We start from the raw sequence: 27,327 nt of genomic DNA on the forward strand, positions 1-27,327 counted from the left end.
AAAAAAAAAAAAAAAAAAAAAAAAAAAAGCAGGAGAGAAAAAAGCTTCAATAACTTACAAGGGAATCCCTATAAGGCTGTCAGTTGCTTTATCAGCAGAAACCTTACCCCCAGGGGAGAGTGGGCTGATACATTCAAGCCACTGAAAGAAAAAAACTGCCAACCAAGAATACTTTACCTGGCACAGCTGTCCTTGAGAAACTGAAGGAGAGATTAAGATTTTCCCGGACAAACAAAAGCTGAGGGAGCTCATCATCACTGGACCTGCCTTATCAGAAATGCTGAAAGGAGTTTTTCAAGGTGAAGTGAAAGGTCGCTAATTAGTGACTTGAAGACATGAAAATATACAGCACACTGGTAAAGGGAAGTATATAATCAAATTCAGAATATTCTAATACTGTAATATAGTGGCGTTTTAACTCTGATATGAAACAAGAGTTTTAAAATTCTGGAGTTAGGGCTTCCCTGGTGGCGCAGTGGTTGAGAGTCCGCCTGCCGATGCAGGGGACACAGGTTTAGAAAAAACGAACTTTAAGCCAAAGACTATAACAACAAAGAAGCTCATTATATAATGATAAAGGGGCCAATTCATCAAGAATATATAACATCAATTAATATTTATGCAGCCAACATAGAAGCCAACACAAAAATTAACTCAAAATTGATTAAAGACTTGAAAGTAAGACCTGAAACTATAAAGCTCCTAGAAGAAAAGACAGGCAGTTAAGCTCCTTGATGATGATTTTTTGGATAAAAAAAAAAAAAAAAAAAAAACAAAAACAAAATAAAATTCTGGAGTTAAAGGATAAGAGTATTAAAAATAACTGTAACTGTTGTAATTTGTTAATTGATACACAGTATTAAAAGAGAGAAAATGTGACTTCAAAACCATAAAAGGGAGTGGGTAAAGGGGTAGAGTTTTTATGTATGATCTAAGTTGTTACTACCTTGAAATAGACTATTAGAGCTATGAAATGTTTTATTTCAGCCTCATGGTAACCGCAAAGCAGAAACCTACAGTAGATTCACAAAGGATAAAGAGAAGGGAATCCAAAGCATAGCACTGTGGAAAATCACCATTTCACAAAGAAAGGCAGTAAGAGAGGAAGAAAGAAACAAGGGAACTAGAAAACAGCCAGAAAACTATGAATAAGGTAGTGCTTACCTACAATAATTGCTCTAAATGTAAACGGGTTGAATTCTCTTATCAAAACACATAGATTAGCTGTATGGATAAAATAACAAGACCCAACCATATGCTGCCTACGAGAGACTCACTTTGGTGTTAAAGAAACACATAGGCTCAAAGTGAAAGAATGGAGAAAGATATTCCCTGAAAGTAGAAACAAAACGAGAGCAGGTGTAGTTACACTAGACAAAATGGACTTTAAGCCAAAAACGGTAACTAGAGACAAAAAGATCATTATGTAATGATTAAGGGGTCAGTTCATCAAGAAGACAGAATAGTCATAATTTTATATGTTCCCAACATTGGAACACCTGAAAATGTTAAGCAAGTACAAACAGATCTGAAGGCAGCAGTAGAGAATACAGTAAAAGCAGGCACTTCAGCACCCCACTGTAAACAGCGGATGAGTCTTCTAGACAGAAAATCAACAAGGAAACACTGGATTTGAATCAGAGTGGAATGGTTTTATTTTTTTCTTGTTATAAAAGAGTACATGCTAATATGTTTAAATCCAGTTATTTCATAAACATTTAAAGAGGGAAATTAAAATCACTTGTAATCCTACCCTAGAGCTAACTAATTATTTGTTGTATGACTGTTCTTCATTCTGTTTGTATCTCCATATAAAGATTTTTACCACCTAGCAATAAATATGAAAATCTTTCTAAATCAGTTAATGATGTATATCATTATTTTAAATATAATATTCCACTGAATGATATACCACAAGCTATTTTTCTGGTCTCCTTTTGTTTTCCAGTTCCTGTTATTTTAACTCTAAGTGGTATATTGCCACTTCATTCCACCTCTGTTTTTGCTGTTCTTCCAGAGAAACAAATAAATACTGACTTAAAACATTGGATATTAACATTTCTATTTTCCCATGAAATTCCATTGATTCTACACTATAGGAAATACGTGACAGAATTGGGGGATTAAATGAGGATTCCCAGAGATATAAACTATATCCCAGAAATGCATATCATCTACTAGAGAAATTTAGTTACTTAACATATTCAGTCATGAAAACTGTTGTGTGTCTACCATGTGTTTAGGCATTGCTCTAGAATAGGCTTTCCTAGGCATTGTAGTTATATTTTTTAACTTGCAGTTGCCTTTCTTTAATTCAAATTTTAAATATTTATTTATTTATTTATTTGGCTGCATCGGGTCTTAGTTGTGGCACGCGGTACCTTCGTTGCAGCATGCAGGATCTTTTGTTGCAGTGTGAGGGCTTCTCTAGTTGTGGTGCACAGGCTCCAGAGTGCGTGGGCTCAGTAGTTGTGGCGCACGGGCTCCAGAGCCTGTGAGCTCTGTAGCTGCAGCATGCAGGCTTAGTTGCCCCGCAGCACGTGGGATCTTAGTTCCCCGACCAGGGATCAAACCCGCGTCCCCTGCAGTGGAAGGTGGATTCTTAACCACTGGACCACCAGGGTAGTCCCTAATTCAAATTTTTTTATTGAAATAAAAAAAAACAGGGCTTCCCTGGTGGTGCAGTGGTTGAGAGTCCGCCTGCCGAGGCAGGGGACACGGGTTCGTGCCCCGGTCCGGGAAGATCACACATGCCGCGGAGCGGCTAGACCCATGAGCCATGGCCGCTGAGCCTGTGCTCCGCAACGGGAGAGGCCACAACAGTGAGAGCCCCGCATACCGCAAAACAAAACAAAATAAAACAAAACAAAAAAAACATCTGTTTCACTGGAGGCTCGCACGCCACCGCTGAAGCCGCCACCATTTCCCTAGCGATCCCTGAGAAGGTCCACCACATTCGCGAGCACTCAGCACCCACATCGGTGGGCAATGGAAGATTGCCTTTGCCATCGCTGCAATTAAGGGTGTGGGGCAGAGATCCGCCCTCGTGGTATTGAGGAAAGCAGACATGGGCTGACCAGGACAGCCCACTGAGGATGAGGTGCAACGTGTGGTCACCATCATGCAGAATCCACGCCAGTACAGGACCCCAGACTGGTTCTGAGACAGACAGAGGACCTGAAGGATGGAAAACACAGCCAGGTCCTGGCCAAGGGTCTGGACAACAAGCTCCGGGAAGACCTGGCGCGACCAGAGAAGACTTGGACCCACAGAGGCTGTGCCACTTCTGGGGACTTGGTGTCCAGGCCAGCACACCAAGACCACGGGCCGCCATGGCCGTACTGCCGGTGTGCCCAAGAAGAAATAAATTTGTGGGCGTTGTCTGTTGATAAATAGTTTATACAGTTAAAGAAAACACATAACCTAAAGTTTACCATCTTAATCATTTTTAAATGCAGTTCCATAGTGTTATGTATATTCACATTGTTGTAAAACCAATCTGCAGAACATTGCATCTTGCATTAAAGAGCTCGTCCTTTCCCCCTTGCTCCAGCCCCTGGTCACCACCATTCTACTTTATGTTTCTATGAATTGGACTAATTTAGATAAGTCTTCTAAGTGGAATCATACAGTATGTCTTTTTTTGACTGGCTTTTATCACATAGCATGATGAACTCAGGTTTCATCCATGTTGTAGCATGTGTCAGGATTAATTTGAGGCTCCAAGATCAGCCTGGCATACTTAAGGTAATTCTGTGGACAGGTTTGTTTCTGAATCACTGAGTGGATATTCAAATCTTTGTTTGAACTTTGGAAAAATATTTATCAGAATTTCTTCTTGTATTTCATAGAGAGATAAACAGTTTGTGCCAGTTACTGGTCTGTCTTGGGAATTCATGTATGGAAGGCATGGAAGGCAGGAAATCATAATATATTGTGCTGAGAGATATAAAAGACATATGAGCTGGGTTCAGCGGGAGCTTGAAGCAAGCGAGGGACCCAAGTCTACCTGGGATGGTTAAGGCAGGCGTCACAGACTCCCTAGCTGTCTCTTAGGAGGAATAAGAGAAGAGAGCTTTGAAAGTATTAATAGACCAAATAAAGTAGAAAATGAAAAGTCTTAGAGGTATGAAATACTAAGGTGTATTTGAGGAACCATCAGAAATTTAGTATTGCTGGAGCAAAGAATATTTGAGGCAAATTCTGAAGGAAGATGCTGGAAGGGCCTTGTATGCTATGCCACTAATTAAAATTTTTATTCTGTAGACATAGGGAACAGGTAAGTGACACAGTCCGATCCATATTTCAGGCAAATCGTGCTGGTTCCATTAAGGATGGATTGGAATGGGGAGAGACCGGAGCAGAAGACCAGTAAGGAATCCATTGGATGAGTCCAGACAGGAATACTCTCTAAATTTAAGAATTAAGCTCACTCGAAGATTAACGAGATAAATACCTAGGTGATCTTTTTGCCTGTCACTCATGCTGTCCACAACTCCTGACAGCCCCTGAACTGACCAGTCCTGGCACTCGGCAGCTTTGAAGTGTTTATTCAGAAACGTCCCTGTTTGTACAGACAGGTGTGGGAGTTCCTGGGCTTAAAGCAGGTGTTGCAGCTCTTCTGGTATTTCTTGCGTCGGCACCACGAGACCAGCAGAGCCCTGTGCAGGCAAGCTTCCGAAGCAAAGGACCGTTTTTTCCCATTATAGACTCCAGCACGCGAAGGAGAGTACCATTTGTTGCAACTAGTTAACCTGTATCATTGATTTTAAAATATTTCATGGCACATTCAAATGATAGCAGTTTTGGTATTAATCTTTGTAATTTACAGTTTGGGAACTCTGCTTCTCATTATTTTGGCATGAAAACATTCCATTCAGTCATCATGCTACTTTTATTTTTTTATTATCTACCTACCTACTTACTTACTTACTAACTTACTTATTTATGGCTGCGTTGGGTCTTCATTGCTGCACGCGGGCTTTCTCTAATTGCGGCGAGCGGGGGCTACTCTTCGTTGCAGTGCATGGGCTTCTCATTGCAGTGGCTTCTCTTGTTGTGGAGCACGGGCTCTCAGTGCACGGGCTCAGTAGTTGTGGCTCATGGGCTCTAGTGCGCAGGCTCAGTAGTTGTGGCGCACGGGATTAGTTGCTCCACTGCGCGTGGGATCTTCCCAGACCAGGGCTCGAACCCGTGTCCCTAGCATTGGCAGGCAGATTCTTAACCACTGCGCCACCAGGGAAGTCCCCATGCTACTTTTAATTTAAAAGCTACGTCAGGAAAACTGTATCTACTATAAAAACTGTGTGTCTGTTCTTCCTTGAAGAAGATTGTGTTGTCACTTTGGAGTTTAGTTATGTTGGGATTGATATGGATCCATTTTTAAAGGAAGTTATGTAGCTGTTACTAACTCATCCTTCAATCACTTAACTACCCTTTCTACCCCTCTGACCATGTGTGTCATGAATCTTCTTGGCTTTCTCCCTTCTGTCTTGGGTCTCAGCTGCTTTCCTTTCCTTCCGCACAGTCCTGGTTCCCGTTTAGTGCTGGGCCTCCCTGTCCTAGTGCTTCCGAGCTATGTGCTGATGTGCTGAAATGAGCTGTGGTGAGAGGCTTCTCTTTTAAATTACGGACTTCATGTGTTAAAACATTTTTATCTTTATCTATAAATAAAACATCTAACTATGTTAAAATCGTTTTATGGGCCTGAAGAGGAGGGGGATTGTCCCTTTTGGGGAGGAGCTTTTTTTTTTTTTTTTTTTTTTAAGGTAACTTGATCGGTTTTGTGGTGCTTGTTTTTCTTTGCTAATCATGACCTCTGCTCTCGGAATTCGGTAGATTCTGTCAGAATCTCAGTGGAGGAAAAGATATTTTTAATGCACTTTAAATGTGATATTCTCTTTGCATTGAGTCCAGAAGAGACTGATTTCTCAAGAGGAGGAAAGGAAAGACTCGGGAACCACATGGACGTTTATATTGAAAACTCCTTCTGGTACATTTTCATCATCATGTTGTAACAAAACTAACAGCCCTTAAGCACACTAATCTTGGGATATAAAAGTCATATCCAGGGCTTCCCTGGTGGTGCAGTGGTTGAGAATCCTCCTGCCAATGCAGGGGACACGGGTTTGATCCCTGGTCTGGGAAGATCCCACATGCCACGGAGCAACTAAGCCCGTGCGCCACAACTACTGAGCCTGTGCTCTAGAGCCTGTGAGCCACACCTACTGAGCCCACGTGCCACAACTACTGAAGCCCACACGCCTAGAGCCCGTGCTCCACAATGAGAGAAGCCACTGCAGTGAGAAGCCCACACACTGCAACCAAGGCCAAACACAGCCAAAAATAAATAAATAAAAATAACAAATAGATTAGGAAAAAAAAACAACTCATATCCATTTGACTGTTGACTAAAGGTTAAAAGATATAATTGGAGAGAAATATAAGACCAAGAGTATAAGTGGGTTTCTTCTTTCTACTTCTGTTTTTGCAACCTGAGCTCTCTAGGAAAACTAAAATTTGTTAGGTTCCTTCCTCGTGCCAGATTCACAGCTATAATAGAGGTGTCGTATTTTAAATTGTCAAAATCTTAACAGCTACTCTGGGAAATTTAGGCATTTGTATTACCATTTTATGGATAGGAAATGAGATTCAAGAAATTACTTGTCTCAAATCACACAGCAAGTATAAGGCAGAGTTGAAGTCCAAACACATGCTTTTTCTTGTGTCACACTGTGCCTCAAGTCAGGTTTTTAATTATGTATTTACTTATTTTTTTTTAATTTAAGCAATAGCAAAAGTAGAAATAAGAAAGAAAAAAAATAACCCCAAAACCAACTGTTTGGGAAGTAATCATTTGTAGTAAGTATTGATTCCTGTCATATTTCTAAAGCACATATACAGAAGGAAAAATAGGGGGGAAATTAATGGGATTTTTTTAATAGAAACATGCCATTTTGAATAAAAATTGAATTTCATTTTACCTGACTGTAACAGAATGATCAAATGGAGTTTCAACTGAGTATTTCTTTACTGTTCAGCAGAAGAATTCCTAAGACATCTTTCCAAGGATAGGAAAAGACTAAAAGATTAGGTCATGTTTTTCAGCAGCATTTAATCATGCTCTAAAAAATGAAGTTTTCACTTCTCACCAGTATTTAAAGATATGCTTTATTGATAATTTCAGCTTCGCCAAGGTTTACAATATTTACATTTGATTTTTTAACTATAATTTCCAAATTAACTCATTGTAGGTTCCACATCTAAATTCCATGCTTTGCCACCTGCCCTTTTCTGAATCTCCTCTTTACTTTTCCTGAATTCTTTGATTTGTTTTGTTTTGTTTTGTTTATTGAATTTTATCTTTAATTGTTTTTTTAAGCAAAGACTTATGGATATTGAATTCTTCTTTTCATTTTTTTGTTTTTGCGTGCTGGATAATATTTATTTTGCCATTATACTTGAAGATTTAGTTGGTTATGGAATTCCTGGATCTGTGTCTTCTAATGTAGAGTGGGCAGCTGTTCCCTAGTATCTTTCCTACCCCCACCTTATCTGAAACCTCATAGCTTCCTCCTCTGAGAGTAAGTGTGAGGGGCTGGGAGTTGACTTCAGTCTGCTTTTGGTCTGAGGGTATGGGGAGAAGGGACATTGCCTCATCTGGGGCCATGCAAAGTCTTTGTCGGAAGACCTGGTCTCTGTTTTTTCCTTCTGAAATTTTGATAAATGTCCTATGTTCATCTTGGTAGAAGCGAGTAGGGTTCAGACCCTTTGCTAAATTCTTTAGTGTTTCCTAGAAAACGGCATATCCTGGTAGTTTCTCTTGCCTGTACTGAGACTTCTAGGGATAAGTGTTCCTCCTGACTTTCATTTCTTGAACTGTCAGTTTACCCTTTCAATCTTTTTTCCTCCAAATTTGAGGTTATTACTGGGAATGCTCACGATTTTTTCCCCTCACTTCTGACCTTGGATTGCTTTTGGACTTAGAATACAGCCCAGGACTCGTCAGTCCCCACCAGAGGTTTTGTTTCATTTCCTTACCCGTAGCTAAAGTTAAGATTGTGACCTTTGTCTTGTTTGGTTCCTGTGGCTTTTGCAGTGTTTTGATTATTTTTCCTAAGTACTGGGTGGGGAGTTGGATCCTGAAATCTGCCACCTCTAGGCAAATTTGCCGTATTTAGTTTTAAAGGCGATCTGAGAGAATACTGTGGATGTGACCCAGGAAGCTGCATTCCCCTGCAGTGTCACAGACAGGCGTCAGCGCTGGGCCCAGAGCAGCCTCAGCCTTTCACATCAGTTTTCTGTACAAATATTATCACTTTCCATGTGTTGCATGATGTGAAAAGGGACCTCAAATTTACATGTTTTCTTCTATTAACAACAAAAAATCTTTCTGTTTTGGGTATGGGTTGCCTAGGATACATTCACTACACCTCTATAGTCTGTTCCTTTTCTGTGGATGAAAAGTTTGTGTCGCGAGTTAGAATTAAAAATAGGAAATGAACATTTTAATTGCTAGTTCTGCACAATTCTTGTTCTTTAAAGTTGTATATTTTAAGTGTTTGTTGTAATACGATTATACTGAAAATTTAACACAAGTCTGTTCATTCAACAAGGGCTTATTGAATACCTATTTTTGGTGCTAAGGAAAGATATATAAGCAAATATACTAAAGCATGATCAAGTTCAAAAATGGGAGCATATACATAAAGCTACTGTGTGTGTGGACACACTGTACCGTTCACATACTGATCACATCGCCAGCTGTGCTGTGCACTGGCCCTGGGGGTGCTGTGTGTGAAGGTAGCACAGGGTTCTGGCAGTGCTCCAGTTATGTAAGGCGTAAAGGGAGATGGGAGTCGATGATCAGGGACAGCTTCTAGGTGGTTGTGGTATCAGAGGAGGATTGTAAACGCTGGGAAGCAGTTGACAAGACACGGAGAATTACAAGTACTGCCGTAATATTGGAGCATAAATTATAATGCATGATGGGAGCAAAAGAGGCGTCATTAAAGCTCACCAAGGGCCTTCTGTACCATTCCAAGGAATTTGGCCTTTATCCTGTGTATTAGTCAACAAATTATCCCAAACTTAGTGGCTTAAAACAATTATTATCTCAGTTCCTGATGGTCAGGCATTCGGGAACCACTTAGTTGTGTGCTTCTGGCCCCAGCCTCTCGTGAAGGTGCAGCCGAGGGGCCATCTTGGGCCGAGGTCCTCTGAAGCTTCATTGTGGCTGCCCCACATGCTTGTTGAGAAGAGTCCTCACTCCCTCACCAGCTGTTTGCAGGAGACCTCGTTGCCTCTCTGTGGGGCAGCTCACAGAGCAAGTGGTCCAGGAGTGAGAGGGTACACGGTCTCTTTTATAACGTCATCGTGGAAGAGATAAGCATCACCTCTGTCATCTTCTGTTGGTCCCAGATGAGCACTGGTGTTACGCAGAAAAGGCTGCAGAAGGGTGTGAATGCCTGGCTGCGGAATCATTCGGGGTTGTTCTGGAGGCTGGCTGCTCCATCCTGGGAGCAGTGAACAGCTACTGAATGTTTTGAACATGTAAGTGATGTTCATATTTGCATTTCAGATATGTGACTCTGCTGTGGAGAATGAGGTGTAGGGGGCAAGATTTAAGTCATGGAAACACTGTAGGAATCTAGAGTTGTTGAGATCCTGACATAAAGCAGTGCTTATGAGGTTTAAGAGATTTTTGAGAAATTGAATTCAAAAGACAGAAGAGGCATGACATGTCGGTTATTGGTTGGACGTGGTGGGTTAGGAGATAGAAGAGCTCAGGATGACAGGCGTCGGTCGGAGTGAGACACAGGTGGATGTAGATGTGATCCACTGAGATACAGGACATTGTTAGAACTGTCCAGTAGACAGTTGGGTATCTGTAGGTTTGGAGCTCAAACAAAAGGAATGAGCAGTGAGTATAAAATGAAAGGGGGGCCCAAGCTGGAACAGTAGGGAACTTACCATGTGGGGGAGGGGAAGAAATGATATGAGTTAGATAGTAAACCAGTTAAGTGTGACTTCTCAAAAGCCAAGGGAGAATACAGTGTGGAGAAAATGAGGAACTGTAGTTAACCTGTAATGATAAAATGTAAAGCTCAGTCTTGCTCTGAAGCCTCCTTTGAAAATCACTCAGCAGATGCTTTAATGTAGTGGGTTAGCATGATGACCCTCACCTCAGCGTCAAAACAGAATATGAATGATTTTTTCCAAGGTAGTATTGTTAGGACCTAACGTTCCCCTTCCCACTGCCCCCTTCAGAACACACACACACACACACACACACACACACACACACACACACACACACACACACACACACACACACAGAGGCCTCCTAACTTTATAAGGCAAAATCAGCTGCTTCTCTACCCCTTCTGCATCTTACTGTAATGCACTATAACAAGAGTCAGCAAACGTTTTTCTGTAAAGGTCCAGATAGAATACGCGTTAGGCTTTGTAGGACACGTGGTCTCTTTCACAACTGCTCGCTCTCCATTGAGGTGTAAAAGCAACCGTAGCCAGCATGTTAATAAATAAATGTGGCTGTGCTCCTGTACAACTGTATTTACAAATACAAGTGGCACAGCGTTTCCACTCCTAGGTATATGCCCCAAAGAATTGAAAACAAACAGTCAAACAGATACTTGTACACATATGTTCACAGCAGCACAGTTCACAGTAGCCAAAGGGCGGAAGCAGCTCAGGTGCTATTGGTTGAATCCTGAGATGCGGAGCCGAGAGGTGGGGGGGCCGACTGCAGTGCACCATTTTATGTGCGGGACTCGAGCATCTCTGGATTTGGTGTCCACATGGGTCCTGGATCGGTTAACTGTACTATACCTAGTTACTGTAGTGTCTGGGAAACTGTGTTGTGCCATGTGTTTATTTAATCTTGAGGTTTTTTTGTTTTTGGGGGGTGGTTAGACTTGGGGCTAGGATCGATTGACGACCGTATTTTGTAGCGCAGTGTTTAAATAGTAATAGAAATGAGGCAAACAGTTATTCATCTTTGTCAAGACTTACCGTTTGCAGTTTTCAAGTGTATTTTCTTGAAATATGTCATCAAAATACTAAGATACATTTTAATGCCAGGAACTTTTTTCCTTTTTCAAAGTGTGCTTAACTTACTAGTCAGTTTAAAATGCACCCAAATAAAAATTAATTGCTTTGAAGAGGGAAGTTGAGATAATGTAGTAATTGCTATGTAGAGAAATTATATACAACTTAAACCTATCTACTGATATTTTGATGGTCCTTAAGACATTATTTCCTACAAACTACTAAATGAATTTTGTGATTGGTATCAATTTTCACACAGGCCACAAAAATCATCCTTTTTGCTTCCAGGTTAAGAATTAAAGGCTTATCTAGAAGTGAACGTTACTTTTTAAAATGCCAGTTTCTCATGTATCTCTCCAGTTGGTTGATCCTCTAGAGTGTGATTTATTTCGCAGTGTGTTTTACGCTGCCTGGCGGGCTGCAAAGGCGTGTGGCTCTTCCTAGTGAGGAACACTCCATGACCAGGGCAGATGACCTGCCCCTGCCTCTTCCAGGTTTGGATGTCTTCTTTAGCAGGACACAGCCAGAGGTCATTAAGAAGGAAATGTCTGTGTCTCTTGTTTCCAGAAGTTTTAGTATTCATTAATTAAAGAACTTCCATTACTGAGTTCTTTTTAGGAAACTTGTTGGACTGTGTGGTCAATGATGAAGAATCATCTTAAGGGAAAAAAATGTATAATATTATGTAATATAACGTGACAAGACTTCCTATCAGGACTTATGAAGACCTTGTCCCTTGAGATATGAGCAATCACATTGCCATCAAAATGTCATTTCTTTTCTCTCTTTTTGATTCACTGGAAAGCCTTGAGCCTTGATACATTTGCAATTAATCATTGTGGCTCCCCTGGGCCTCCAGTTTCATGCTAAGGGTTTGAACACCTGAGGCTTGTGTACAGTCCAGTCATCTCCGTGACGGGGGACGGTGTGGTGGGGCTCATGAGCCAGACTCCATGTTTTCACTCAGCCTGTCTCTTAATGTTTTGTACCTGTCGTTCCCAAATATATACAATCAAGTAGGTCTTTACTGAATTAAAGTAAATTTGTCTCAGTGTACCCCCAAAGGATCGGGGCATTGGAGTCAGCTCTATGGTCATGATACAGGGTTTCTACAAGGGGAAGCATAAATTAATATTAGTACGTGACTGGCCTTTGGCTTGGAGGCTTCAGTAAATCGGTAAAGTGAGATTGATTCGGATTAGTAGTTTTTTTGTCTAGCTAAAAACTGTTTGGCATCTTGGCTCAAAAGTAGTTCTTTTTGATAACTAGGAATGTGGTTTTTGTTTGTCTTAGTGGCGTTAAGCATTTTATTCAAACAGTTGAGAACATAAAAGATAGCTTGGTGATTATACTTAGAGCTTAATGTCAAAAGCCCTTTTCAACCAACACATAACCTTTACAGCTGGTTGTATTTCCTGTTCTCCTTGACGAGAGGTTGGCCCTATTGCCAGTCCTGGTTTGGAGTATCTATACTGTCTGCACAGGTCGCGCTGATGGCAGTGCAGGTCTCCAAGCCCAGCCGACGGACGCCCTGGCAGGTCTGTCCCCAACATTACTCCAGCTCGTGCTCTTTATTGCCTTATGTAGGGGGAACCAGGCTCACGGTCCCTTGCTTTTTTATTTTAAGCACCGAAAGGTGTGCTTCTTGGTTTATGAGTTTTAAAGTCTGGGAAAAGTCTCAAGAGGGAAATTTGACTTGGGGAATGTTATTTTCTTGAATGGGTAAATAAAGTCAGGGAAAAACGGAGGACAAAGAAAAGGAGATCAGAGGATGGGATGCATTTAGGTTTGTTCAATAGTTCTGTCACCATAATAATTCACTCAGAAAGGATTCATTTTGAATAGTGTTAAAAGCAACTGGCCTGGGGCGAGTGCAGGCCAGCACCGAGGAACTGAGGTGGACTGAGACCTATTGTGTTTTTTAAGTGATTCCAGGGCTGCCCAGGTGTCCTGATTTAAAGGCTGCTTCTCGAGTCCGAGTCCGGAAGTCGTATCTTGTTCCGAGGTTTACTGTGATAAAGCACATAGCCCTAGGGACGGTACTGCTGACTCCTTGAGTCACTTTCCAGGCTGGCTGTACTGACCCAACCCCATGATTTATTTATGCCATACCATAGTAGGAATGACAGTCGTGTAAGCCACACATGGTTTCTGGGATGGGTATTTGACTGGGGAAGTGCCATAAATCCATGAAGTGAGATAGGGCAGAGCCAGCTGCAGCTCGTGTCATGTCCAGGAGATCTCTTCCTGTTTCATAGGGATGTACAGTCCAGAACTGGTTAAGTTCAGCATCCTTCTCAGAATGTGTCCTCGGGCTTTTTGTGTGCTGTTTCCGTCTACCCGATCTTTGATTTGTTGCTTACAGACCTAAAAAATAGCTCTGAAATGTAGTTGTCTCTAATATTTTCTCTTGAATTTACTTCTATAAAGTAGAACTGACTTGAATATTTTAGATTGTCGCTCATAGGCTTTTCAAGAAATTTTTGTTTGGAAAATTCTTCACTGGACTACTAAGCCACAATCAGTCATCCTATTTTGTACCTAAATGTATGAGTGCCAGTGTTGCAATAAGCTTAGAGTTCTGCCTAGCTTTTTGACCTTCATTTGATTCCCCAGCTCTAATAAAGAGAATCTGTTAGAATTGCACTTAGGATTTATATGGGTAGCCAAGTACGGACAGCATGACATTTCTTCATTTTAACCTGAATGAAATAGTCTTGTTTTCGTTAAACTGTTTATTTTGAGGTTATTGTAGATTCACATGTATTTGTAAGAAATAATACAGAGAGATCCCCTGCACTCTTAAGGTAGTTTCCCCAATGGTAACGTCTTGCAAAACCACGATGTGATTTTGTGCACAGTATCACAACCACAGACGCTGATGTCATCAAGATACACCAGGGAGATTCCCTTTTATAACCACACCTACTTCCCTCTCATCCCTGCCCCCTCCTCATCTCTTGGCAGACGCTGATCTGTTTTCTATTTCCATAATTCTGTCATTTCAGGAATGTTATCTAAATGGAACCATACCGTATGTGATCTTCTCAGATTTTTTTTCACTCTGCATAATTATCTGGAGATTCATCGAGATTGTTGTGTCTACAGCAGTTCCTTCCTTTTTAATATGGAGTGATACTGCATAGTGTGGATGTAATACAGTTTGTTTAATTTTCCTGGGTTGTTTCCAGTTTTGGCCATCGTGAATAAACCTGCTGTAAGTATCTGTGTACAGGTTTTTGTGTGAACTCAAGTTTTCACTTTTCTGGAATAAATGCCCAGGTATACAGTTGCTGGATCATACGTAGTTGCACGTTTAATATTTTAGGAAATTGCCAAACAGTTTTCCAGACTGGCAGTGCCATATTATGTTCTCAGCAGCACTGTACAAATGATCCTGTTTTTCTCCATCTTCACCAGCATTTGCCGTTGTCTCTATTCTTATTTTAGCAGGTTTGATAGTTGTATAGTAATATCTCATTGTGTTTTGTTTTTTTATATATAAATTTATTTGTTTTTATATTTGGCTGCGTGGGGTCTTCATAGCTGTGCGCGGGCTTTCTCTCGTCGCGGTGCGCGGGGGCTACTCTTTGTTGTGGTGCGCGGGCTTCTCATTGTCGTGGCTTCTCTTGTTGCGGAGCACGGGCTCTAGGCACACGGGCTTCCGTAGTTGTGGCTGGCGGGCTCTAGAGCGCAGGGTCAGTAGCTGTGGCGCACGGGCTTAGCTGCTCCGGGGCATGTGGGATCTTCCCGGACCGGGGCTCAAACCCGTGTCCCCTGCATTGGCAGGTGGATTCTTTTTTTTTTTTTTTCCTTGCGTTATGCGGGCCTCTCACTGTTGTGGCCTCTCCCATTTGCGGAGCACAGGCTCCGGACGCGCAGGCTCAGTGGCCATGGCTCACGGGCCCAGCCGCTCCGCGGCATGTGGGATCTTCCCGAAACGGGGCACGAACCCGCGTCTCCTGCATCGGCAGGCGGACTCTCAAGCACTGCGCCACCAGGGAAGCCCGGCAGGTGGATTCTTAACCACTGCACCACCAGGGAAGCCCTCTCACTGTGGTTTTAATTTGCATTTCCCTAAAGGAAAATGATGTTGAATATCTTTTTCATGTGCTTATTTGCCCTCTATATGCTTTTCAGCCTTCTTCCCATTTTCTGATGAGATTTTTTTTTTTTTTTTTTTTTTTTTTTTTTTTTTTTTTTTTTTTTTTTTTGGGTTTTTTTTTTTCTGAATAGTAGTCTTTTGTCAGATATGTGGTTTGCAAATATTTTCTCCCAGTCTATACCTTATCTTTTCATCCTCTCGACAGAGACTTTTAACTAACTCTGGCTTTAGTTATTGGACTTTTTTTTTTTTTTAATTAATAAACTTTATTTTTTAGGTTCACAGCAAAATTGGGCAGAAGGACAGAGAGTTCCCATTCCTCCCATCCCTGTACACGCACAGTCTTCCCCAATGACAACTGCGGGCACATTTATCATAATCAGTGACCCTACATTGGTGCATCACTGTCACCCAAAGTCCATAGTTTACATTAGGGTTCGCTCATAGCTTTGCATGTTCTGTGGGTTTTGACAGATGTACGGTGACACATACTCACCATTGTAGTATCATACAGAGTATTTTTGCTGCCCCAGGAGTCCTCTGTGCTCTCCTTATTATCTCCTTATCCCTCCCTCCCCCCAACCCCTGGCAACCACTAATCTTTTCACAGTCTCCATAATTTTGCCTTTCCCAAAATGTCATATAGTTGGAATTGTATAGTATGTAGCCTTGTCAAATGGCCTCTTTCACTTAGTAATATGAATTTAAGTTCCTTTCATGTCTTTTTTCATGGCTTTATAGCTCATTTCTTTTTAGCACCAAATACTATTTTATTGTCTGGATGTGCCACAGTTTATCCACTCACCCACTGAAGGATTTTCTAAGCTTTTGCAATTATGAATAAGGCTGCTGTAAACATCCCTTGTCCAGGTTTCTGTGTGAGATAGTTTTTAGTTCACTTGGGTAAATACAAAGCAGTGTGTTTGCTGGATCATGTGGTCAGAGTAGGGTTAGTTTTGTGAGTACAAAACTGCCAAACTGTCTTCCAAAGTGGCTGTATGTTTTTGCGTTTCCACCAGCAGTGAACGAGAGTCCCTGTTTCTCCATATCCTCACCAGCATTGGTGTTGTTAGTGTTCAGATTTTGGCCATTTTAATAGGTGTGTAGTGGTGTCTCATCATTTCAGTTTGCATATCCCTGATGATACGGAGCATCTTTCATGGGTACATCATCTTTGGCGATGTGCCCGGGAGTTCTGCCCATTTTTTAATCAGGTTCTCATTGTTGAGTCTTAAGAACTGTTTGCATATGTTGGATAACAGTCCTTTATCAGATGTGTCTTTTACAAATATTTTCTCCCAGTCTGTGACTGGACTTCTCAGTCTCTTGATATTTGAAATTTTTAAACATGTTTTTTTTTAAATAAAATAACGGTACATGCTTCTCAACAGAAGTATCCAGAATATAAAGATTTATATGCTTAAAGAATTTAAGATTCTCTTATTTTAATGCAGAGACATTATTAATGAAATGCAGGGGGAAATAATTTCTAGATGTATGTGATTAACCAGTCAAATTGGAAAGGGTTTATTTTCCAGTTTTACAAGTGTCATTTACAAATAACTTTTTAGAAGAAAGCAACCAGTTCCTTTTCTCATATGGTTAAACAGTTGATAAATAAATCACTACTTAGTGTATACTGCCTCAAAAGGCCCAAAGATCCATTCGGCCTCCTTTCCATCCAACACAATATATGGAAATCCCCTGCTCTCCCTGGAGCTTCCGAAGGCCTAAGGCTTCACCCACCTCCTTGCTTCCCGGGGCTCTTAGGGGTCACCGGACTCCATCCACCCAAGACTGCATCACGCCTCCCCACTCCACTCACCTAGACGGTTTCTCAGGATAACACCTTAGGGTTGAGTTCTTATCTTGGCTCAATGCTTAGTGTGACCGCGTTACATAGAAGACGTTTAGTAAATGTGTGCTGAACTGACCTGAACCAGCAGAGGCAAGAGGGATTAGAAGACTGCATTTTAAGTGAAAAGAATTTAAAAGGCACTAAGAAAGGGAAGCATATATTTGGGGAACATAAGCATTTTCCAAATATTCAAGCATCAGGCTGGGAAAATTGGTTGGGAGCCAAACTGCAAATGGTTTGAATGTTATCATGTGTAGTTTGTGAATTTGTATAATTATCTTTTACATAGAATGGTGAATTTTTGTGGCTAGAATGTTCTGCGAATTCATAATCTTGATCCAGAAAACATCAAATTGAGATCTGTCATTAGATCCTCAAATAATCTCTCATTCCCTGCACCTCTGGTCTTAGGCTCTTAAAGCAGTTACCCTCGAGTATGATGGGACATGCACAGAGTAGTCACAGAACTTTGTGAAAATTAAAATAATACACATAGTAGAGATTATCTGGGGAGTTTTACTTTTACTTTCTGTTGCTCTCTCTTTTGGTTTCTTTCAAAGTATGTACAAATAAATCTTATATTCGTGATCTCCTGTGTAAGACAATGCGTATTTACTCTAGAACAGGACTACTTTGTTTGAAATATCTTTTTTCTTTTTAAAATGTTGTCTTGTATGCCATCTAAGCATGTGTACTCAACCCGATCTCCTAGTTCTCATTGTGATAAAATTCTAGGGTATGAGAAGCAATGAGTCATCTCACCCAGAGGTGTATTTGGGCAAATCAAATAATGAACTTCATAAACTAAGATATAATGTTATGTTGTTGTTTTTTCTTCGCAAAAGTCTTTTAATTTTCTTAACTTCCTAGGGTAGTTGCAGAGATATGGTACATTAAGGATTCCTGCTCTGCAGAGATTGCCGTAGAAACTAACATAGAGAAGATATCTGAACTCTTAGCCAATCAGTAAAAGATAATAAGGTCCTTTGTCAACTTTGATACAATTCACAGGAGGTCATTTCATTTTGCCTCATATGACTCAAGCAGGAACATTCCCCAGTAATGTTGTATTTTAATCCCTATAAAGTTTCCTAATACCAGTCTGATCATGAAAGAGCCATTGAAAATCCACATTTTTTTGTACTCTTTATACTAATTTCTTTTTCTAATTTAATTTTTATTTTATATTGGAGTATAGTTGATTTACAATGTTGTGTTAGTTTCAGGTGTACAGTAAAGTGATTCAGTTATACATACATATGCATATATGTATTCTTTTTCAGATTCTTTTCCCAATATTAGGTTATTACAGAATATAGGTAATAACAGGAATATAGGTAATATAAGTTATTACAGAATATTGAGTAGAGTTTCCTGTACCGTAGGTCCTTGTTGATTACCTATTTTATATATAGTAGTGTGTATATATTAATCCCAAACTCCTAAATTATCCCTCCCCCCAACCTTTCCCTTTTGGTAACCATGAGTTTGTTTTCGGAGTCTGTGAGTCTGTTTCTACTTTGTAAGTAGGTTCATTTGTATCATTTTTTTAGATTCCACATATAAATGATATCATATAGTATTTGTCTTTCTTTTTCTGACTTATTTCACTTAGTATGATAATCTCTAGGTCCATCCATGTTGCTGCAGATGACATTGTTTCATTCTTTTTTATGGCTGAGTAATATTCCATGGCGTGTGTGTGCGCGCATGCATGTGCACGTGTATGTATGTATATATATACATACACACATTGTGTGTGCGTGTGTGTGTGTATATATATACAGCACATCTTCTGTATTTATCTGTTGAGGGACATTTAGGTTGCTTCCATGTCTTGGCTATTGTAAATAGTGCTGCCATGAACAAAGTGGGGGGGGGGTGCATGTATCTTTTCGAATGGTTTTCTCCAGTTATAAGTCTTACTTTGTTCTCCAAGATAATCGAGGCAAGAGGTCCAACATTTATCAGCTCTTTGCTTAACTGAGGTTTAAGGAGTAGACTTTACACGTGATACAGCTTACAGATTGCTTTAAATAAAATATCTAGACATATTTGCTTATCTTAGAAATTCATCAGCCAATAGCCCATCAAATGCCAGGTCATACAGATCACTTGGCTCTGTAAGACTTGTGTTCAGTGTACTTGGGCTTAAGGAAGAGCAAAATTAGGCCACAGCACCTTGGACAAACTTTTGGCAAGCAATTGTTTAGCACTAAGGAGAAAGAATAGCATTTCTAAATATTAAAAAGACAGTTACATGGAAGAATGATTAAATTTCTTAAATGTGGCCTAAAGGGATAGAATTAAGGAATTTAGAAGAGAAGCTTTCAGGATTGATTTTATGAAGTCATTTCTAAGAGCAGGGTTATCAAAGCTAGTGTAGGCCACTTTGGGATAGCTAGAATTCCATGTCTTTAAATGTGTCTAAGCGTAAGCTGGAGGGTTATTTGACAGGAATGTAGTGGAACAAAATCAAGCAATTATTTTCGTGGATGGATTTGATGGTCTGTAAGGTCTTTTGCTGTTCTAAGAGTCTGTGATTCTAGTTTTGCTCTCTGTGATCTTGAAAGGCTAATTTATGGTCTCTTTCCACTTCTTTCCTGCTGTTTACTCCTCAACCCTGTTCAATGTGGCTTCTGCTCCCAGCACTGAAACTGCTTTCCAAACTAACCAGTAACATTCTAAAAGCTAAATCCAAAGGAGATTTTGCATTCTTTGTCTTGACTTGTCCATAAACACTTTAAAGTGTTTGATCACTTCTTATTTCTTGAAACTTTCTCTGGCTTCCAAGATACCACTCACTCACACCTTGTTTTCTACTAAGACTTTTGCCCTCAGTTCTTTACAGGCTTTCCTTCCACCAGTGCCTTGTGCCCCTCCTGATCTTGGTGGACCCGTGTATTATTTCAGCTACCTTCTATGCTGACCATTTCCACACCCATCTTTAACTCAGGCCCATCAGTACAACTGCCTACTAGATGTCTCCTCTCTCAAGTTCATAGGGTAGTTGTAAGGATTTATTACTTAATCCACGTAAAGTGCTTAGCAAAGCATCTAGCTGTGTAGTAATCATGGCAGTGTTGATCATGGTAAGCTTTTACCCAGTTCATTAAGACCCTTTATTTATTCTCTTGGGGAACCATTGGCTTATCCTTAAATCACCACTTTCCAAACTTGTTTTCTTGGAATACTACGTCTCAAGGTGTTACTTGAGACATGGAAGGAAGGAAGGAAGTAGGGTTCCATTCAAGTAAGTTTGGAAATGGTCTGTAATAGGATTGGCAAAACTTTTCTAAATATATTGGATTTTAAGGGCCATTTGGACTCTGTCAAACCACCCAGATTTCCTGTTGTAGTGCTGAAGCAGCCGTAGAAAATACATAAACAAATGAGTATGTTTGCGTTCCATTAAAATTTTATTTATAGACACTGAAACTTGAATTTCACATCATTTTCACAAATATTATTTTATATTATATCACAAAAATATTCTTTTCCTTAAATTTTCAACCATATGAAAATGTAAAAGCCATTCTTTGCTCATGGACTGTGCATAAACAAGTGGTGGACAGACTTGGCCTGTGGGCAGTAATTGGGGGAACCCTGCTTTAAAACATGGCCTCCTATTAAAGATATGTAACTTAACATCATAAAAAGCTCTTATAAGGTCTGCGCCAGTGTCCTGTTAGGTCCAGTGTTTCTCCTGTTTATTTGACTATGGAAATCTTTTTTCACGGGACATTTGTTAATATCTCTTGCCTTACTTCTGTGGAATACACTTTTGAGAAATGTGTGCTAGAGGTAAAAATTTTGGTTGTGGAACAGACTGGAAATAAGAGAAAGTATCTTGTCTTTATTACTCTTTCTCTGATCAGCTGAGCTAACTAGTCACAGAGTGACTAGTAAAATGGAATTACCCCTGTGAGGAAGGTACCAGTTAGGCACTCACTACACCTGGTTCAAAGATTGGCTGAGTTGAAGTGGATGTGGTAAATTTCATGTCACTGATCAGCTTTCAGAAGTGGAAAAGTGTATTTGTTGCTATAACATAAGGCAAACAGAGGTGCTGTAAGAGAGAAAATACTCAGTTGAGGAGGAAGAGATCCAGAGGCCATAACAAAATACGAGCAGTAATAGTTATCATTTTCCATAGTTTTAAAATCTTTACTACTCTTGTTAAAATAAGCAAAAATTTTAAAGTTTAAAAACTTTTTTAGTTTTTAAACTTTAAAAAGTTTAATTAATGTTGAATCATTAATCATACCGTAAATTCTAAAACTTATTTTGAAATAATATTTTCAGTTGTCCTTTTCCTATATCTTTGAGAAGTAAAGCGATGGTTATTGCTTTACTATTTTTGAACATATTTTCCCTATTAAAAATAATACGATTGCTAATGCAGAAAAACTTCAAAATTAAAAAAAAAACACTTTTATCAGAAGATTCTACATCTCCCCTCCTTGTATGCCTACCATCACCATGTGCCCCTTATATGTAAAATGGAAAAACAGGTGTAGAGGCCCTGCTTTCTAATTTATGTCTATCACTTGACAAGCAGCTGGAACCTAAGGGAGGATGCAGAGAACACGGGATCCCAGCCGACAATAGTAACAATTCATCTACCGAATGCAAGCATAGTCACTTGTGTATTCCTATAGAATTTCCCCACCAGATGTTTCGTTGGAAACCTGTGTAGGAGAGGAGTTGTTCTTATAATTTTTGCCAACAAACTGATAGGAGGTGAATGATGGAATTGTTGAATGATTAATACATTGCAGAGTTTGCTTTCAGCTGTTTTGTCCAGCAAGTACCTTGGTGACCTTCAGCATCTCAGCAGCCCAGCATCTTCAGGCCCCTCCCAGCACCCCAGCAGTCATGCATATGTATCCCTACAGCTCTCATAGGACTTCATAGACAGCTTGCAGAATATCTGAGATATTTACTCATTGGAACTGTTCCTACTTTTTATTTCAGGCAGTGTACCACAAGTCCAGACATTAGATGTTCTGTATAATGTTGGCTATTTTGTGAAATCAAGGCACACTGAGCTCTTCATTGTGCTAGAAGGTGGAGAATGAGTGCCATGATACACTGGCATTCTTCTAGCAGATGTCATTGCAAACGGACTCGGAATGCAGTGCAAGCTAAAGGCAAGGCAGACAGCCCCCATGGTAGCACCATGTGGACAGCTGGTATGGACATGTTATCTATCTACAACTGGAAAAGGTTAAGTAAACAGTGGGACAGTGACAAAGTGCAGAGATTAATTGCTTAAAGCATTCAATGATTCTTAAAACAGACATCTAAATAAATGGAGGGATTCCGGTGTTTGAGTTCTGAGAAACAATGTAAGAAGACTTTATTTTCCTTTGGAAACAGAAACTTACTGAGAAAAGAAGACACAGTAAATGATACGGCCCGAAGTGTGACTATAACAGTAACCAGCAGACCATTGTTTTGAAGGGACTGTATCTTTATAAGGGAAGTTCATATTCTGAAGTGTTTTGTTCATATTATACTATCAAACATGAGGCATAAATGACATACTATTATGAAATAGTAAAGACAAAATGAAAGAAAAGGCCATATAAATCTTTCTGTACACATCATCCCCAGATGTTACTGTGAACCCACTACTTAACTTCCATCTCTTGAGGCTCATGCTAAGTGATTTTTACCCCCCGGATTTCCAACACAAATCATTAGGTTTAAGACATAATTCACTAGGGATTTTGGTAGGATTTGAGTAAATCCCCAACAAAAACTCCCTTGGCTTGCCAGCTATTTTTAAAGGCAGAATTTAGAAAGCAGAAGATCCTACCTTCACCTGTCTATCTTGTGATGGCCCTTGCCATGAAGATAGGAGGAAATTTGCCTATAAATACATCATGAAATGCTCGCCTTTCAGACAATCTGTTGGGTAGAACCACAGCACATGAGTCATCTCTGCGTGATATCTCTAAGTTCAGTGATGGTCAGTCTCATGAGTATCTGCAGTGTCATCAGAATTTAAGAGTTTGAAAAGCTGATCATTTTACAGTGGAACTGGAAGATTTTGTATGTACTTAGTGAATTTGGAAAAGTAAATACAAATATTAAAAACCCAGTCTTGGCAAGGGTGTGGGGAATCAGGGAAACCTAACACCTTACTGTTGGTCTTTTAAATCAGTTGTTTCGGATTTCCCTGGCAGCTCAGTGGTTAAGAATCCGCCTGCCAATGCAGGGGGACACAGGTTTGAGCCCTGGTCTGGGAAGATCCCACATGCCGCAGAGCAACTAAGCGCGTGCGCCACAACTACTGAGCCTGCACTCCAGAGCCTGCATGCCACAACTACTGAGCCCGTGCGCCACAACTACTGAGCCTGCACTCTAGAGCCTGTGCGTCTAGAGCCCTTGCTCAGCAACAGGAGAAGCCACCGCAATAAGAAGCCCACACACCGCAACGAAGAGTAGCCCCCGCTCGCCGCAACTAGAGAAAGCCCATGTGTGGCAACAAGACCCAACGCAGCCAAAAATAAATAAATAAATAAATAAATTTATTAAAAAATCAATCAGTCGATCAAATGTTTCTGTAAAGTAGTGGGTTCCAAAAGTACCTGCAAAGCTTCTTAAAAGTATAGGTGGGGATTCCCTGATGGCGCAGTGGTTGAGAGTCCGCCTGCCGATGCAGGGGACACGGGTTCGTGCCCCAGTCCGGGAGGATCCCACATGCCGCGGAGCGGCTGGGCCCGTGAGCCATGGCCACTGAGCCTGCGCGTCCGGAGCCTGTGCTCCGCAACGGGAGAGGCCACAACAGTGAGAGGCCCGCGTACCGCAAAAAAAAAAAAAAAGTATAGGTGGCTTGGCTGTCCCCTGAAATTCAGATTCGGTAGGTCAGGAGTAGAGAACAGCCTTCCATTTGTAATCTGTTATGTTTGAGAATCACTGCTTGTAAAGCAAGTCTGCTATACTTCTTTGAGTTACACACCTTTCCACAGTGGTGGACTTAGCGTTCTTGAGCTCTTCTTGGTTCTGCAGGTAAATCTACTTCCCTCTCATAACTCCTTCCCTCTGTAGGCACTTTGGGTTGACTTTCTTGTGCTAAAAATTTCCATGTCCATTTTCTCTTTATATATTACACTTCAGCATAACATAAATCTTGTATCTTCAAAGATAGGGTTTGTTTCTGGTTTTTGCTGTTCTGGTGTTTGGGGGTGATCTTCCAGAGGAAATGGGAGCTGCTAGGTCTTTGTTCTGCCATCTTGAAATCAGGACTCCAGTACTGTATTGGAGTCCCAAAATTTTTGACCAGAAGGCATAGCAGCTTTAGGGGAAAGTAAGTCAAGGGAGGCTTTTTTCCTTCTAAGACGAGCATCAGTAATTATGGTATGAACAATAAATCATTTTAGATCAAATAAAACATGTTCTTCCTTTTTACGAGTTCTCTCTTGAAACAGGTGGACATTAGGTAGAATTCAGTAATCACTTCTACACTGAACCAGAGATAGAGACAAATCACTAGTGAGCTGTGACTGTATAGAGAACAAAGCCTGAGACACTCATCTGAATGGTACTGTTTTCCTTCCTGGTGTAATGTTTCACCATAACTTGTAATTCCTGCTTAACATATTGAAGGTACTGTTGGTCTCCACGTCTTTGGGTATCACGAAAGATACATCATCAATCGAATCCTCTATCATGGAGAATGTAGAGATACATTTTACATACAATTTGATAGTTGACTAATTTTATAGTTCTAGATTTGTTTTAAAGAAACGTACTGTGTGCCAATATTTTCCAACTGACTTTGGATCCTCTAAATTTTTAGTGGATCTTATTCTAATCAGTAAGTAAAATGACATATTAAATGAGCAGACATTATCTTAACAAGGTATGCCTTTCTCTTCTAGCTTTTTTTTTTTTTAAAGAATGTATTCTGCGGTTAATTCCTATCTCAATTTCTCTTCTAATTTTTAGATTCCAGTTATATTGTCATTTTACTATTTGTAGACTTTTCATAGATTTTTCCCTCTTGTATACAAAATGCTAAGTGGATTTAAAACATTTAATTAAAACTAGTTAGGACATATGTTTAACCTGCTCCGACAAAAATAACAGAGCAGACTGTATACAAATGTATGTCTCTTTCTTGTCAAAGTCCAAACTGGTATATTAATTCTGCTCTATAAAGTTATCATGGGTTCAAAGTCATCCTTTCTTGTTTCTCCACCATTCCTGTGGTTTTACCCGCATTCACGTAATCCACGGCGGCTCACTGACGCATGGCACCCCAGAAGCAGGAGTGGGGAGGGGAGGGCACACTGAGCTACAAAAGGAACAAGCTACTTTGATGAAGTATAATTCAAAAGTAAAGGAACTTAGAGTATCAAAAACAAGAGTCTGGAAGTCATACTCAGCAGAAGGGGATCTCTAGATACAATATTGTTTAGAGGAGATTGTGTTGTCCTGATCTATCATGAAGATAAGGTTTGTCTATGAAGTGGTAAGTATTTTTTTTTAAATAACGAATGTAGGAACTGAGGATCCGACTGGTCTCAAAATAGTCACCTAGACAGTTTTACACTTATTCCCTTGGTGCTGTCATTGCTAAAAATATGTTTGTAATCCTTTTCTTGGCAGTTGCTTCCAGAGCTGGTTAACGAGGTGCCCCTGAAAATAAATATATTCTTATCCTCACTGTGGTCCTAAAAACATATCATCTTAACTGGTTGTCTAACTTCAGTGTCCAGACTTGATGTCAGAACTTAAATTCAGTTTAATAAAAAGGATGTTTGTCATAATTCCAAATACATAAATAATGTAATAGATTTTGAAGTCAGTTTTTTGTTTTTTTTTTGCGGTACGCGGACCTCTCACTGTTGTGGCCTCTCCCGTTGCGGAGCACAGGCTCCGGACGCGCAGGCTCAGCGGCCATGGCTCACAGGCCCAGCCGCTCCGTGGCATGTGGGATCCTCCCGGACTGGGGCACGAACCCGCGTCCCCTGCATCGGCAGGCGGACTCTCAACCACTGTGCCACCAGGGAAGCCCTGAAGTCAGTTTTAAAGATAAATTTGGCAGCATTATTGAATAAATGTTTTTATATAACTTCCTAAAATGAATTCTTTGAAGAACTTATCTTTCATTTGAAGTGTAAGTACAGGTATATTTTATGAGGGAAGCAACTGGATGTTTCCTATATTTTAAGGAAACGTAGGATAAGAAGAATCATCTTTATATACTGGTAATATTAAACTTTCAGTAGTCCCAAGGGAGCTGGAATCGAGGACATTTACTTTGGGGCAAGCCGATTTAATCATGGAATGTAGTTTGTGCCGTATTTATGGTGCCCATGTGCACAGTATGGTGAGCTTGGACAACTGTATACACTTGTAATTGCCACCATAGTCGAGCTATAAATCCACTTCCAAAAGCTCTCGTGGGCCTTTCTAGTTATTCTGCATCCCCGTCCCCGGGCAGCCACTGATCTGCTTTCTATCTCTCTGTGGACTAGATTACAATTTTTCTATTTAAACAAATGGAAAAGATATAGGCTCTTGTTTTTTTTTTCCTAACACATGGAATACAGTCATCAAGTTTTTGCCTGTCTGAGAAGCAGGCAGAAGCTTTATAGCAGAAGTATCCATATCACAGTAAAACTGTTTTCCAAACTTGTCATAACTTGTGGTGGGTTGGATATATCAAAATGCTCATTCTTCAGAAAAAGTGAGGAGAAAAACTGAATACAGCTTTTCTGCACAAAATTTTGTTCAGTCAGCCTCCTTTACTGAGCTGTAACTACCAGCAATTTCTGCCTTTATGTTAATTTTGATTCTTTTCAAGGACTTCTGAAGTATAGAAGTTCGTCCATACCCGGATAACTTCTCTACCCATTCTCCTGCCAGTGTGTCTGTTTCCCCTGTTTCAGGAGGTGGAACAGGGCTGGCCCCTTGCTGTGAGAGGGTCACATGAGGCAGGACCCCAGTTCGCGCTGCTGGATCAAATGCCCTCAGATAGTGTACGTTTGGTGACGTTTGAAAGTTTCTTTCCAGCATCACAACATATATCCAATACTGATTGTGTGTTTCGTATTCTTTGAATAGTATAGCGATTTATCTCAGTCCTCCTGTGACTCGGGAATCCAGAGTCAGACAGCAGCATTCTATTCTTACTTCTTTAAAAATTTTTTTTGTAATGTAAGAATTCTGCTCATGATACATCTCTAGCAGGAGCCTCCTGACCTTCTCTCCTCTTTGCCTCTAAGTCAGTCTTTCTAAGACCTTGCTTTACTGTTCTGGAACTTTTTTTTTTTTT

At 40.4% G+C, this 27,327-nt stretch overlaps 1 protein-coding gene and 1 pseudogene across 4 annotated transcripts in view; both read left to right on the forward strand.

The window, feature by feature from the left end:
* LOC103090111 (40S ribosomal protein S18-like) overlaps positions 1-3,367 on the forward strand; it is a 38,016-nt pseudogene extending 34,649 nt beyond the window's left edge.
* Positions 1-27,327, forward strand: part of ERC1 (ELKS/RAB6-interacting/CAST family member 1) — a 393,512-nt gene that overhangs the window by 272,964 nt on the left and 93,221 nt on the right. The window lies entirely within an intron of this gene.

The sequence above is a fragment of the Lipotes vexillifer genome, unplaced genomic scaffold (genome assembly GCF_000442215.2).
Source record: "Lipotes vexillifer unplaced genomic scaffold, Lipotes_vexillifer_v1.1 scaffold395, whole genome shotgun sequence".
In the NCBI taxonomy this organism is placed as follows: Eukaryota; Metazoa; Chordata; class Mammalia; order Artiodactyla; family Lipotidae; genus Lipotes; species Lipotes vexillifer.